Below are 13,759 nucleotides of genomic sequence, written 5' to 3'. Positions count from 1 at the left end.
CTACTTTGTATAGAATTACAAAGTAATATTTGGAATAAAATGTGGGTAAACATTTGAAAAATAAGGCAGAAGAATAAATGATTTTATAGAATTGTAACAGAATTCTATATCCACTTAGGCTAATGTTGCCTTCTATGTTCATTAGGAAAGAAGCGAAAAGATTAACTTAACTAGAAAGGGACAATATCTGAAGATAAATATTTACAGATAAATATTGGATAAATTACATATAAAAGTGGTTTGATGGCTTAAACTTCTACATGATCAATATTCCCACTTCTCCATATTGGATAATTTCCTCGTTTCAAACAATGATATACCATTTCACTTCTGTCATTGTCCCTGTGAAGCATGTTCCTGTCACTACCATAAATTGGTAGTAGCACACTATTTTTATGTTGATACTATATCAAACTATTTCAGTTTTCTGATTATGCAGGATTTTATGATATATTACTTCATCAGTGTTTTTAATGCAATATTTATATATCAGAATAAGAATGAATAAGTTTGTATATGTTAAAACCTATACATACCCAATATAAGACATTCCGCTGGAACCATATCTCCTTCTTTATTTATATGCATTCCAGAAGAATATACTTAAATCATTTAAAAATGACAACAACAAAAACGTAGCAAGACTCTTCACTTTAAGAAGAGAATTTNGTTATGTGGAAACTAATTTGACAATAAACTATTTGTAAAAAAAAAAAAAAGAAGAGAATTTTGGAGTCAACATTACAAATGCTAGCGTAGACGCATGATATTACAGATGTTAGACACCTTACTTTGATAACAAACAGATGTATTGGGCATGTAATTACTTCCAGGTGTCTATCATCTTGTTTAATCCTCATAATCACTAAGGTAAGTATTATTACTGCCGGTACTTTTCAAATAAGTAATTGAGGACTAGAGAAGTTAAAATCTTTCTAATAATTGCACAATTAGTAAGTGACACAGCCAGTACTGGAACCCAATTTGGCATGACTCCAAACTGTGTAGTCACTGCCATCATGGGAAGTGTTAGCATAAGTAGTTTTAGCTCATAAATTTTCAGACAAGGAGTAGAAATTGTCTTACACTAATATTTCATATAGGTCTTAAGACAAGGAAAAAATAGCAAAATGTTTTAAAAAATGACAAAATAGTCTCTACAAGCACAAAGGTAAACGCTTGATATCCCTGGGGCACCTGAATTCAGTGTCCTACACACACAAAGCGGGGTCAGTGCTCTAACAGGAAGTCTAGAACTGAACGTCACCTCCAATTTGTCATTTCCAACCAAAATCTTATGTCACAACACTTAACCCTGTTTTCTGTCTTTCTCGAGTTAGCTTTGAAAGACAGCTTCTGAGAACCTGCAAGGAAGACAATGTGTTCCACTGATACAGATACACTTTTCTTCCTGTTTAGGCCATAACTTCTGTCTGGTAATGACTAACATCTCAGATTTGCTTCATTTAAACTCTTAATCTTTTTTCTTAATGTATAGCTCTAAACTTTTAATTCATCAGCTTTTTTCCCTCTTTAAATGAAGATTCTAAATTTTCCAAACCTATCTGACGTATTCAGTTTGAATTATTTCCTATGTATATATTTGAATCTATGTATATAAACTGAATTTTAAACAGATTATCATTATTTTTACTTACGTGTGGGGCATGTTGAAATATTCCTTATGAGGTGAAGGATTAATTGCTACATCCAGTTCCCCCTACAGCCTAAAAGAAGGCACAAGTGACTTAGTTAATTTACAGAGTTAGAGAGAGTTGTAGATGTGTAAGAAAGTCAAAATGTGAGAAACTTGAAACTTGTGAGGTGGTTTAGGCTAATTTTCTAAATGATGTAAAGTTTCTATTAGTCAAGGTTTTCCAGAGAAACAGATCAATATTTTATGAGGAGGTGACTCACATAATGAGGTCATTGAGAAACCCCATGATCTCCTGTCTTCAAGCTGGAGTCCCAGGAAAGCCCGTGGGGTCATTACAGTCCAATTTTGAAAGCCTGAGGTCTAGGGATGCCAAGAGTGTAAATCCCAGTCCAAAGACTGGAGAAGACCAATGAACCATCAAGTAGGCAGGCAGGAAGAAAGAGGAGGCAAATTCTTTCTTCCTCCACCTTCTGCTCTATTCAGGCACTCAGTGGATTGCCTAACACCCACTCATACTGCAGTCAATTTGTACTTACTAATTCCACTGATTCAAATGCTTATCTCATTCAGAAACACCCTCAAGCATACATCCAGAAATAATGTGTAACTTGGGCCTGCCTTGAACTATCCAAGTTGACACAGAAAATTAACCATCACAACACTTTAAAAAATATTTTTAATGTTTTATTTATTTCTGAGAGAGAGAGAGAGGTAGCATGAGCAAGGAGGGTCAGAGAGAGAGGGAGACACAGAATCCAAAGCAGGCTCCAGGCTCTGAGCTGTCAGCGCAGAGCCCAACGCGGGGTTAGAACCCAGGAACCGTGAGATCACGACCTGAGCCGAAGTTGTCCGCTTAGCCGACTGAGCCATCCAGGCGCCCCAACTATCCCAACATTTAAAAAGAATTAAATAATGATATGTATTAGCCAGCTGGAAATGCAGGGTGAGGGGAGCATCTTATGGAAAACAGAGACTAAGAAAAAGACCAGTGAAGCTGGGAAGTATAGGGGCTAATTAGCATTTTCTGACACAAAATATAAATGAATAATGTTGCACATAAGAACCTAGTTTGTCTGGAAACTATATAAAATCTAGTGTGCTGGCTCATAAAGTATCAGATGGGGGGGATAAAGGATGAATTTTGTAATATGAGCAGGGCCCATATCATAAAGGGTTCTCAGTCTCTTCTTACAGTCTCTTCTTATCTTTCTACTACAGTTGGTGGATAATTGTGTAAGGGCATAACAAGAAAGCATCCCACATATCTTTAATGTGACAAGACTGGAGCAAGACAAAACAGAGTGCAAGACACATTCGGGGTCTGAAAGCATGTGAGTTATGGCAGGAAGAGGAAAGAAGCAAAATAATTAATTGACAGATTTCTAACTTGGTAATGCCATTACCAAAACAGAGAACTTTGTACTAGCCCCTTTGATTAGAACAATAGCTACAATATTGCAGATAGAAATGGCAGCATGAATTTGGACATATAAAAGACTTAATTCTGGACTGATTATGTAAATGTGAGATCCTAAAGCATTCGTGTGGCTATTACATTGGTTAGGTATAGAATTCAATGTGGAAAAATAAGGAAACAGTTTGAGGAAACAGAGCTCTAAGTAAATTAGGGAACCACTGAGGAATTCTTTTGTTCAGTGATCAAATATTACAGGCATGTCAGATAATTTTGGAAGTGAATGACCTTCATTGTATCATTAATCAACTTGTCTGTTTTCAGGGAGTCAGTGGCTACAACTAACACCAAGGCCTGGAGCAGAGTGAGAACTGTATTGCCATGTGTGAAGTCGGGGCAGAGAAAATGCCTTGGGGTAAATTTTTATTGGGAACCTCTGATATAATTTTGGGAAAGTTGTTGTTAAGTCCTTGATTACAAGAGATGCCTAGAGATTATAGCAATTATGTTAAATAAAACTGAATGTGCACAAATCTTAAAACCATATTAGGATTGATGAAGATAGAACAAGTATAAAGATATAAACTTGGTTGTGTTAGTGGATCTTTGCATCTTTTCCTAAAAAAAAAAAAAAATTGTAAATCCAAACACCCCCTTTGCACGGCCAGGGAAAGTAGAAGGATGTGATTGTAAGAAAAGGGGATCACAGAGAAACAACCCAATTTAAATCCTAATTTAAATCTTTCAATTGCCCATGTTTGACTACGTTCTGCTCTGCATCCCAAATGTGTCTACGCTTTAGTGTAAAAGCCAGACGAAAGGAGAGCTTGAGCAGCCCTTCATTGTCTTAGTGTAATCAGGCACTTAGCAACCCTGACATTGGATGCTGGCATTCTCTGTTTGGAAACAGCACTGGGTTCCACAATGAAGTAGTTGATTGCTAATTTAGTTCACTAATGTAGAGAAGCAGGGGGCCCCCGTCCTGCACCTGAATCCAGATGTCAGTTCACTACCAAGATAATATGTTATTTAAAGACTATTTTCACCCATTTATTAATACTATAGAGATTGTAATGTGTGCATTTTCTCAGACCCTTTGGCTCTTACCTTTATCAACTGTGATAATGAATGGTCATTTTTGCTACTCTAGATCTTCCCTGTTATATGAATATTAGAAAAAAATGAGCATAGTAATAATAAGTAAGTAAGTACATGTAAGCAGTTAAACTGTCAATACTCAGATAATGAGCTTTAAAGGCGGCATATACTCTAAAAAGTTTACATTTAAAAATATCAAATATTTATTTTTGATTAACATTCTGCAATTTCTCCAGATCTACCATACTTATTCAACAGAATTTCATACATTAAGAAATATTTTCATAACTGCAATATTAACTGAAATGTTAATGTCACGTGTTTATTTCAATAATATTTTCCATAGGTCAGTGAAAATTGAATCTTATCTCAACTAAATCTTTCTAGGGGAAAAAAGGAGAAAGACACAGTAATGAAATATATCATTTATATTTTTAAGTAAGTCATACTAGTAGCATCATAACTTGAATGGCTTAAAATTAAATGGTTTTACCCTTGGGGCTCCTGGGTGGCTCAGTCAGTTAAGCATCTGATTGCTGCTCAGGTCAGGACCTCACTGTTTGAGCTATGTGTCAGGCTCTGTGAAGACAGCTCGGAGCATGGAGCCTACTTTAGATTCTGTGTCTCCCTCTCTGCCTGTCCTCCACTCATGCTCTGACTCTCAAAAATAAATAAATGTTTAAAAAAATTAGAAAAAAATGGTTTTACCCTTACGACACAAAATGGAGCCACATTCCACATAATCAAAAAAATAATAGAATGCTATTAAAAGATCCAAAACACCCTTTTTAAAAATAAAATCTCATAAAATAAAATAAATAAAAATGCCATTAAAAAACTATAAGTTTACATAATGAACAGTGCAAACACTGTTAAACAGAAGAGTCTTTTGATTTTTTTCTCCACTGACCTTATTTGTTAAGGCTACATATTCAGCAATGGATTAACAAAATATTAACAAAATTCTTTAGGAGAGAAAAATTTGCAAGAGTGCATTGTGTAAATTAGATGCATACTTAAGTGAAACAAGATACAACATTTCAGTTTGATTTAAGTTCTATTAAAATAAATATAGAGAAAATCCACATATGTCTTTAATAAAATATATAAAGTTATAATATTTATCTGTGCAATGCAGAGATTCAAAAATAATAGAATTTGTTATTTTTAAGTAGTGCAATGAAGTGATATAAAACAGAAAAGTGATACAAAGAATTTGAGGTTCCAATTTACAAAATGCTGTCAAATGGAATTTCAAAATCATTTCCTCCTTGTGTTTTAACTGAGAAATCGTTGTCCATTGGGAAATGTTTCAGTGGAAAGAAGCAAAGTGAATGGTTGCCAGTATTTCCCCACTGGCAGATTTCAGAACCTCCATGTGTTGGTTAGGGTTAATGTGTCCCAAAGAGGAGTAAGCTCTGTCTGCTAATTTAAAGGTGGTTCCCACAAGCCTCTTTGCAAGTCTTGCAGAATCTGTGAAGAGTTACTATCTTGGCACCCTCTGTTTGGAACAGAACTGACATATCTATAAATATGTTGAGTGAATGAAGGATCACTTCTACTTGTAAATTTCCTCAGATGGCCTCGACTGTTTGGAGGCACAAAATTCACACACCTTGCTATCTGGGTGCAGAAGAGCAACTGGTAACCTGGGTACCCAATTAATGTCACCGCTAGTGAATCAGAGAAAATTATGCAGAATGTAAGACACTTGTTTCCTCTTACACAACTGACTTTTCAGTATGTCATACATATTTCTGTATCTTCTTTCTTATGAAAGAAGAAATAAGCAGTGCTTCATGCTTCATGTGTCCCCTGAAACATCCATATGACAAATAGCAGCATTTTCTTTAGCTGTGCTTTTTGTCCCCATAGGTCATATGAAGTATAATAAAATTTCCTGTCTTAAAGTGAAGGCTTACTACCTGAATCCTAACATGAAGCGTGTGCATATATGTGTGTGACCACATGCAATCTCTGAATAGGTATATTTATTATTTAGGGAGACTATGTAATCTGATTGTAAATGTGTATTAAAAAAATAAACAGGGGTGCCTGGGTGGCTCAGTCAGCTAAGTGGCCGGCTTCAGCTCAGGTCATGATCTCACAGTTCACGAGTTTGAGCTCCGTGTTGGGCTCTGTGCTGACAGCTCAGAGACTGTAGCCTGCTTCGAATTCTGTCTCTCCTTCTCTCTCTGTCCCTCCCCCGCTCACACTCTCTCTCTCAAAAATAAAATAAAAACATAAAAAAACTAAAAACTAAATTCAAAAATGAACAAACTACAAAGAACTCCCCTCAACAAAGTCATTGAATAATAAACTATTAAAATCATATAAGTGTATGTCTAAAATACACTACTTTCTTAAATGTTTTTTCTTTATGTCCCAAAGTATTTTCATTACATTCCTGTTTTATAATATTTGATGTATGTGTTTATGTTTCCCACTTTTGAAAATATGAGTGTTTTTTTTTGTCTAACCTTAAAGATGTATTTCACATTCTAAGTGCTCAGGAAATATTTTTGAATTTGTAGAGTTACACAACTTTTATGTCCATCTGTTTTCAGTTTTCCGTTACTGACCTTATTTTTTGGAACCTTCACTTTGTGTTCCTTTGCTCATCAAAATCCGTTTCTTTCCTAGGACATGGGGCCTCCAAGAATGCAATAGTCCTTACTTCAAACCACAACATAATTTATGCATTCAGTTTCAGTTGAGCTCTGTCATTTTGAAGATTTTTATTTTTGATTTCTGGGGGCAACTTTCTTATTTTACATGCATTTTAATATAAACCTAAACTAGATGGAAGGCTGGTAAGATGTTTATTCCTTTTCTTTGATCACATCTCTAATATTAAGTTCCAAAATTTTGCTTAAATGTATATTAATACTAATGTACTCATTAATTTCTTGGTTCTTCAGTTAAAGTCAAAGAAGAAAAACCTTTGCATAAAAAAGCATCTTAATACTATGTTTGCTAACCTCAGCATTAATTATATCACTTACAAATGGTATTTGACAATATGATATTGTTTAAGGCAAAGCCTCTGCCTAGTTATTCATGGCAATTTTGAAACTGAAAGTAATAGAAATAGCCAATCTGGAAAAGCTAATTACTTTACATAATTAGTAAACGATTCACCTAAAGTGAGAGAATTTTTTAAAGCCAAATTATTGTAATGTGATAATAGACTCTGTGATGGCTAATGTTATATGTCAGCCTGGAGGGTATTTTTGGTCGAGTTTAACATTTAACTCAGTGAACTTCGACTAGAAATTGTTTCCATGATGTGAGTTGGCCTCATTCAATCAGTTGAAGGCTTGAATAGAATAAAAAGCCTCCCGAGCAAGAGGGAATTTTCTAGAAAACTACCTTCAGACTTTATCTGCACCATCCACTTTCCTGGATCTTAAACCTGTTGGCTCACACTACAGATTTGTACTTGCTCGCTTCCATAATCATGTGAGGCAATTTCTTAATATGAATCATATATATGATGTCCTATTGATTCTATTTATAAAACTAATTGGTTCTGTTTCTCTAGAGAACACTGACAAATGCAGACTCCTTTATTTTTCTATTCCGTCTAAATTAACATTGAAATTCTCTGTAAATTTACTAAATTTCTTTGCAGTCATTTATGCAGGCACGCATAAAATTTATCTCTGACCTGCATATAAAATTTCAATATACTTACAATGAGTAAGTGCATTGGCAAAGGCTTTCATTCATAACGACTGCCAAATTCAAGTTCCTGGATCTCTGCCAAATCCTAAGCAATGAGGCGATGCCCGGCATAACTCAGCACCACTGGGGAAGACATCCACAGAAGACAGATGACAGCGGATGACAGCTGCGATCTGGTGAGGTGAGGAGGGAAAATCACCGGTGCGCACGTGCAGGAGAAATGCCCTGGGGACTCACTGAGACACAACTTCACGCAACAGGACCCAGCAGTGGAATGTGGAGAAACAGCAGTGGACCAACTGTCTTAGGCAACAGTGATCCTAATGGGTGTCTCCTGTGGAGTAAAGGCATCGGTTACCCCACGGGGCGAAGGGAAGTGACCCTGCATAAAAACATCACCTCTCCTAGCAAAGGAAGGTTTGACATTTATGGGGTGTGTAAAGGGAATCAGCGGTCCTTGAAGCACATTTATATAAATGAACTGCATTGGTACTTTTTTTTTTTTTAATGCGAAGATCAATGTAGCACAAAGAATGTCTGTTATCAGTGTAGTAAAAGCACATTACTAGAGGTTTTTATAAACACAATTGGAGAGGTATGCATTTTACAAATATGTGATGGGAAAAGTTGAATTCTTCAAGAAACCCTAATTTAATAGCATGATCTACACAACAAAATACTGTGTCATTTACATTCTTAAGTATTTTTCTATGATTTCTCTTTTACTTTTACCTTGCTTTTATTTTTGACTTTGAATGCTAGTGGTTAGATTTACTAAATTGTATCTTTTGAAAATCGTCAGACACAAACACCAACCAATACGCTTTCTGGAACTGTATGTTTTAATTAGAGAAACTCATGTAAAGGATAGTATGATAAATGTTGGTATAAATTAATGTATGACTGTTGATTCTTCTTTTAGTCTCCTCCTGACATGAGAATTGTTGGACGTTTCACAGAGAAAATGCCCCAAAGCATATTATTATTTTTAGTTAATTTAATTCAACAGAATAAGGGATTGAAGATACTCTTGGGTCCCTAAAAGTATTTTCACGGGCACTTTGTCGATATAAATGTAGTTTTGCCAGTTTAGGCAATTTTACTTCAGAAAATATCAAAATTTAAGAGAAATTTGTTTTCGAGAAAAAAAAGTTAAAAAATATACATTTATTTTCTGTCTTTTCTAGAAAGTGTTGAGGTTCTGAAGTTTAGTTCCTTTCCCATATTCTTCAGCTTATCAAAGGTTACACTCAAAAATACCATCACTTTTCATGACATCTGACTCCTTTATTACTTTCAATATAAAATCACATCTCTCCTTACATTTTAAACACTAGTATATATACAATTTATATATAATTTTTTTCTCAGGACATGTTTGTCAGATTAGAATAATTAAAATTCATGGATGGAGGGCTAAAAAGGAGGTGGAAATTATGGCTTCAATACTCATGGGATTTGTGACATGGGAAGGGAATAAATATAAATGATCTTATTAAAATATAGGGACGTGTGGTGATAATGTTTTGTTGGAGGTAAAAATTATAAAACAGCATTTCTAACTGAGATTCTCAAGATCTGCTTTATAAATTTATTTTTCTAATTTTTTTTATTTCTGAGAGAGAGAGACAGTGTGAGCAGGGGAGGGGCAGAGAGAGAGGGGGATACAGAATCTGAAGCAGGCTCCAGGTTCTGAGCTAGAGATCAGCACAGAGCCCGACACGGGCTTGAACCCACGAACCGTGAGATCATGACCTGAGCCAAAGTCAGACCCTTAACCCATGGAGCTACCCAGGTGCCCCTCAAGATCTGCTTTATAGAGAAGGCAAAAACTGCCTCAGGACATAAGACTTGGTAGAATCTTGACAGGAAGTAATTGTTACACGTATTTATCCTTTATCCATCCTTGATTCAATGTAGAAAACATTAATATGTGGAGAACAAGCATGAGAATTCTTTTTATGGTTTGAGAAAATGTTTTATAAAGCATTTGGAGCAGAGAGCATGGGATAGAAAATAAAGTTATAAGAATATAGAGACAGTAGGATCCATAATAATTCACTATGATGACAGAAGACAACAATTTTGGGGTTAAGCGTGACAAAAGTGTGGATGTGAGAAGTCAGAAATATGACATAGGATGGAGTAAATTTTTATAACATATTTGAAAAGCATCACTTTGCTTTAATATAAACCCTTCCTCATAAATGTTCCTAATTTTCAATAAATTAATTTTTATATTTTTGTCATTCAGTTTTGTATGGAAACTGAGTTGACATATTTCATAAAAAATAAAGTATGTACAGAATCAGCATCCAATCCTCAGAGGAAACTTTTATGACATTTCCCAGCAAATTTGAGGAAATTTAAAGACAGCTTTTACTTGTGTGGTTCAAAAAGTATAGGTCTGAGTAGCTATTATGGAAATACATATCTAGGTGCTGAGGGATACTGGCTGAAATCTGAATATATATGTATGAAAAAGTTTATATTTTATCATTAATATTTTTAAAAATAAGATGGCACATTGTTAATAATTGTAACTTGTGATTTGTAAAGATAGGTCATGTAGTGTCCAAATCTATTGTCTTCATGTGCTACAAAATATTTGTAAAAATGTAAGTGTTCACAAATATGAGGAAAGGATTTCACAATTGTTTTAATATTGACACAAAAATAATACAACTTCCAATTCTAGGAGACACCATGAGTCGATATTCTAAACTAGCCCTCTCAGTTCCAAACACATTATGATAGGTTAGCTATTTTAAGATATTATGTCATAACATTCTTTTTAGAAAACGTTTATTTTGAGAGAGAGAGAGACAGCATGAGTGGAGGAGGGGCAGAGAGGGAGAGAGAGAGAGAGGGGGGGGGAGAGAGAGAGAGAGAGAGAGATTTCCAAACAAATTCATGCTGTCAGCATAGAGACCAGAGACTGACACGGGGTTCAATCTCACCCACTGTGAGATCATGACCTGAGCTGAAATCGAGCAGTAGATACTTAACTGACTGAGCGTCCCAATCTCATAATACTCTTAAAAAAAAAAAAGAAAACTTTTTATTATATTTTGAGACAGAGAAAGACAGAACTTGAGGCAAGGAGGGTCAGAGAGAGAGCAAGACACAGAATCTGAAGCAGGTTCCAGGCTCTAAGCTGTCAGCACAGAGCCCAATGCGGGGCTCGAACCCACGGACCGTGAGATCATGACCTGAGCCGAAGTCGGACGCTTAACCGGCCGAGCCACCCAGGCGCCCGTTTTTTGTTTTTTTTTGTTTTTTGTTTTTTTTTATAATACTTTTAAACTCATGATAAACTTCTGGTCAAGAAACAGAGCAAAGCCCCTTCACTTTGTAAGAAGGGCTGAAGATATGAGTCTGTTGCTCTTAATTTTGAGAAATGGAGAGTGGTAGCTGAGTTTAAGGTAATCTATGTTGTGTTATAACCTGGGCCTTAGGAACTTGGGTTGGGGCATGGCTTTCCCATCCATCCATTCAGGCATCTGGAAAAAACATTGGGTTTTCATTCTTTCCTTGTGGGTTATTTAATTCTGTCTAACAGGTGAGATAGGGTTCAATGAAATCCTTAACACCAAGCAATCTTTACTACTTACTGGTTCTGTAACTAGATTTGTGATATGCTTCTCAGCACTTATTGGCAGGATCCTTCAGGGCAAGTACATTATCCATGGTTTTACAGGATCTCTTTAACTTTCAAGGGACCTAAAAGAGTGTGGGCATTCACTTTGGTCTCCTCGAATGCAGTAAGTTATCACAATCTTGTTTTGGCCATTATCAGAGTCCCAGCATTAATCATATTATATATTTTAATATATGCTATATTAATTTCTAAACATATTGCATTATAGATATATGTTGTGTATTAATATACATATAAACATATACATGTATTACCTATATATACTTTAGTAACATAGATTAATACTCCATTAACATTAATATTTCACTTATGTTTCAACTAGTGCTTTGCCTAATGTTTCTGTTTATTTGGGCCAAAATGTCCTTCATTCCTTTCAATACAGTTCTATCTAAATGGTAATTTTGTCAACTGTTTATTTGCATGATACCAGTTTTAATTTAATTTATTTATAATTTTTTTCTTCCTTGACTTGGTACCTTTTATTCCTCTACCTATTTCTAATGTGGAATATAATTTACTGAATGGAATTCTCCTACTTTAAAATGTCAAGATTCTTTGTCTTCCAACATTTTTATACAGAACAAAAGACATATAAATATAGATAGAACTTTGCCTTGAATTGACTAAGCAAATACAATACTGGATATTGCCAGTCACATATGGTTTACTAAACAACTTAAAATATAAATAAAAATAACATTTCATGGGGCACCTGGGTGGCTCAGTGAGTAAGCATCTGACTTTCACTCAAGTCATGATATTGTGGTTTGTGAGTTCAAGTGCTGACAGCTTAGAGCCCTGGAGCCTACTTAGGATTCTGTGTGTGTCTCTCTCTCTGCCCCTCCCCCGCTCCTGGTCTGTCTCTCTCTCAAAAATAAACAAACATTTAAACATTAAAACATAAACATTAAAATTAATAAACATTTAAAATAAATAAATATTAAAATATTTTAAATAAAACTAACATTTAAAACATATGCGGTAGACAAATAAAAATTAATATTCTATAAAAACTGAAAATAAAATGAGAAAAGATCCATGGACATACTGTTACCAATTGTAACTTCTAGCAACTTTATAGGAGGCAGGAAGTAATTTAATATAATATTATATGGAAATCAATACACATTGTATTGAAAGATAATAGCTATGGGATGTTATAACATAGGGAAAATCAAATTGGACTAATTTTCAACCTTTAACACTATATTTATCTTAATGCTTTGCTTCTTTTATATAGTCTCTATTCAAATATATACTGTTTCAAAATAATTGAATGTGAAATTCTATGTACCCAATGAATATTTTTAAGGAATATACTTGATTTTAATTTTTTCTTGTATATTATCTCAACAATTTTTTAAGTATAAATATATAAAAGGCTTTCTATTCAATTAAAAATAAGGAATCCTAGAAGTTTCAGCTTGAGCCACAATAGCTCTAAAACATTAACCAGCATGGCCAACAGTGACCCTGAAGTCTGCATTTTCTCCATGATCACACTTTTAAATATCCTGCCTCTTTATTTGTACTCTTACATGAAGAGGAAAGTCAAAATGCACACCACAATAAGATATATATTATAGTCCAACTGAATAATAGGGAAAAACTTCTAGTTGATTTTTTTACTATTATAAAAATAACAGGTTAGGATGATACACAAGTAAGGCATTATCAAAATGTTAGCATTAAAGCCTATAGAGACTGCGACTCTGGATCTCAGGGTTGTGAATTCAAGCCCTACATTGGGTATGGAGCTTACTTACAAGAAATAATTTTCTCTTAAAAGTACCTAACTCGTTTAAAAAAAAAAAACTTGTAGATTCAGCTTTCAGGTCTTGAATCCTAGGTACTTGACACATAAATTGTCACCACACATTTTTTAAAAGTTTTAATTTTTAATTTAAATCTCATAAAAAATGTAAACATAACGTGAACAGGAGAAATTCTTACCTGAAATTAATTACATAGGATTATGTAGGGAACTTAATTGACTAGTCATATAGTTAATGATCATTCAGTAATACATAAGTTAAAATTTGTATGAAACATATAGCAAATAAGTCATAGAATAAAAGCTTGAATACATTAATCTGACTGATCCAAATTCAATTATTTTTTTCCTGTATTACTGTTGTATACCAACTACTTGAGCTGGTAATGTTGTCACAATTTGAGTATAGTAAAATTGTTAAAAATATTCACAAAAAGCAAATTGACATGCATATATGGAAAATAAATT

At 34.4% G+C, this 13,759-nt stretch overlaps 1 long non-coding RNA gene across 2 annotated transcripts in view; it reads right to left on the bottom strand.

The window, feature by feature from the left end:
• The window catches only part of LOC144234772 (uncharacterized), a 46,664-nt gene extending 38,525 nt beyond the window's left edge, over window positions 1–8,139 (bottom strand). For both annotated transcript variants that reach the window (XR_013336074.1, XR_013336075.1), the window contains exons 1-2: window positions 7,867–8,139; window positions 1,659–1,727 (exon numbers count right to left, since the gene is read on the bottom strand). This is a non-coding gene — a long non-coding RNA (uncharacterized LOC144234772). The remainder of the gene's footprint in view (window positions 1–1,658; window positions 1,728–7,866) is intronic.
• Between the last annotated feature and the right edge of the window lie 5,620 nt (window positions 8,140–13,759).

This window comes from Crocuta crocuta, unplaced genomic scaffold (assembly GCF_008692635.1).
Source record: "Crocuta crocuta isolate KB4526 unplaced genomic scaffold, BGI_CrCroc_1.0 scaffold709, whole genome shotgun sequence".
In the NCBI taxonomy this organism is placed as follows: domain Eukaryota; kingdom Metazoa; phylum Chordata; class Mammalia; order Carnivora; family Hyaenidae; genus Crocuta; species Crocuta crocuta.
Note: the sequence above shows the minus strand (reverse complement) of the source record. Positions and strands in the feature narration are given on the sequence as shown.